This window comes from Helianthus annuus, chromosome 1, assembly GCF_002127325.2.
Source record: "Helianthus annuus cultivar XRQ/B chromosome 1, HanXRQr2.0-SUNRISE, whole genome shotgun sequence".
NCBI classification, from domain to species: domain Eukaryota; kingdom Viridiplantae; phylum Streptophyta; class Magnoliopsida; order Asterales; family Asteraceae; genus Helianthus; species Helianthus annuus.
Window position 1 is genome coordinate 125,505,244 of NC_035433.2, and position 2,764 is coordinate 125,508,007.

The following is a 2,764-nucleotide window of genomic DNA, read 5'->3' on the forward strand; positions in this document are numbered from 1 at the left end:
TGCATGGCTTCCACCCAGGAATCATCTTTCAATGCCTCCTTCCAAGATCTAGGCTCTTCTTGGCTAACATAGCAGGCGAAAGACCAATCATTTTGTTGTCCTGATTCTCGTATCTCAGCATACAAGCCAGCATTTTCGTTATTTCTGATTTGATTCCTTGTCCTTACACCACTGAGAACATCACCTATAATATTCTGCTGAGGATGAATGTTATGAATTCGGGTTTCAGAAACTGGAGGAATTTCAACATTTGACCTCAAGTTATTGATATTTAAATTCCTGATATCATTCTGAAGCTGTTGAGTTGTAGAAGATGATGCATTTTCTTCTTGGATAATTGGCGCAGACACTGGATCCGTTGCTTCTGAAGTACCTTGAACCGGACGCAGTGCTTCACCATCATTTGCATCAACATACTCCTCATCTTTCGATGACAAATTGTAATCGACAGCATCATTAAACACCTCATTTGAAACGAGATTGTTGACAGAAGAAGATGCTTGTGAGTCAACAATGATTGGACGAGCTAACTGAGAGCCAGTCGCATTCTCGCTTTCAGACAACATTTGAGCAATTGCATTGTCATCATCAAATGTCGGCAGATTAAATGAGTCGAAAAGACCATCATAATCGAACATCCATGGATCTCCAGAAGGCTTCGGAGGATTAGAATATCTTTGAACTCTTACTTCACCCCATTCTTCAATCCTTTTGGTAGTCAGGTTCCATACTCGCAGATTAGGAGTAGCATACCCAAGGAAATAACCTTCGATAGCTTTGGCACCAAACTTCCCGTCAGGCTCAATCATGGTACATGGTGCACCAAAAGGTTCTAGATATTCCAAGTCAGGAGTCTTCTTGTGTAGGAGTTCGAAGCACGTTTTGCCATGTCTTTTCACTGTGAGAACCCTGTTTAACGTGTAGCAAGCCGAGGCAACAGCTTCAGTCCAGAATCGAACTGGAAGCTGAGACTCAACCAACATGGTTCTTGCAGTCTCAATTAAGGTTCTGTTCTTTCTTTCAGCGACTCCGTTTTGTTGTGGCGTGTACCGAGAGCTGTATTCATGAAGGATTCCTTTTGCAGCGCAAAATTCATCCATAACCCTGTTTTTGAACTCGGTTCCGTTGTCGCTTCGAATTCGCCTCACCTTTAGATTATAAAGATTTTCCAACAAGGTGATCAAATTCTTTAGAATTTCTGGAGTCTCACTCTTGTGAACCATGAAGTCAACCCATGAAAATCTTGAATAGTCATCAGTAACTACCAAGCAGAAAACCTCCCTGTGCACACTCTTGTGTTTGACTGGGCCGAAAAGGTCCATATGCAGACGTTCGAGTGGCATGTTTACAGTGTTAACCTTTTTAAATGGATGTGATTTCTTGATTTGCTTCCCTTTCTGACACGGCACACAGACATCTTGAAGTTGAAAATTCTTCACATTGACACCTCTCACCAAATTGTTTTTGACAAGGTGATTCATTTTTCTGAGGTGAATATGACCCATCCATCTGTGCCAAGAGATCGTCTCCTTTTCAGTGGCTTTTGAAATAAAGCAAGTAACTTGTTTGGACTGAGTTATTGCTTGACTCATATCAAGGACATACAAATCATTAACTCTTGGTGCTGATAAGAGAATCCATTATGCGGGAATCTTGAATCTTGGCTTTAGCACATAACAACCGGCATCATCAAAATGCACGGTGAACTTCTTGTCGCAGATCTGAGAAACACTCAGGAGATTGTGATCCAACTGTTGCACATAATTGATTTTGTCGAAACTCACAATTCCATTTGAGATCATTCCCTCGCTGGTGATATACCCTCCTTTGTCTCCAGCAAACACAACATATCCTCCTCTTATACTTCGCACATCGAAAAGAAGACGATAGTCGCCCGTCATGTGCCTGGAAGCCCCACTATCAACAATCCAAAGACTATTAATAGTTCCTCCTGGAGTCGCCTGCACATGCAACTAACTTATCAGTTTGAGAGGGGGACCCAAGCCTTTGTGGACTTGGGTCGTCCTTGATCATCAAGGAAAGTGATTTCAATCACTTGATGATTAGGAAAAAGAACCTGTGGTGCTCCCCCTGATTGAATTACCTGTTTTTGTTTCCAAGCTGTTTGTCCTTTACCAGTATTTGTATTAATTGTTTTAGCATTTACTGGTTTTACAGTTGTAGATTTTGCTTGTACAGGTTTTTCTTCTTTGACCTCTGATTTTAAGGCATTTTCAATTACCTTTTGGTTCTTTTGTTTTAACTTCTTTTCCCTTTCTTTCAAGACACGTGGGTCTTGTTTCGGGGAAACAGGTCGTTTTTGGTAATTGGTTTCTTGGGGAGCACTCGTTTTTGACTTCAACTTTTGCAGGTATGGGCAGTATCTTACAATATGCCCAACTGTGCCACATTCAAAACATGTTCTCCGCTCTACAAACCTCGGAGAAACATGTTGATGACCAGACGGAGAACCAGACAATGAACTTTGTGATCTAGACGTACTAGGACCTAAATCACATCCGTTGGTGTGTTGGGTGTAATTGTTCTGATCATTTCGTTTTAAAATTCTAACTTGTTTTACAAAATCAACGTTAGATTTATCCTGAAATGTTTCAAGTTTGTCTGAACCAGTGGATCCAACAAAGTTCATTTTTGGTTCTTGTCTCTTAACAGGAGCTCTTTTGTTTTGCACCTTTTGTTGTTGAACCTTAGGTTGCTCAACCCTTGATTATTGAATTTTAGGTTGTGCAGCCTTAGGTTGAGT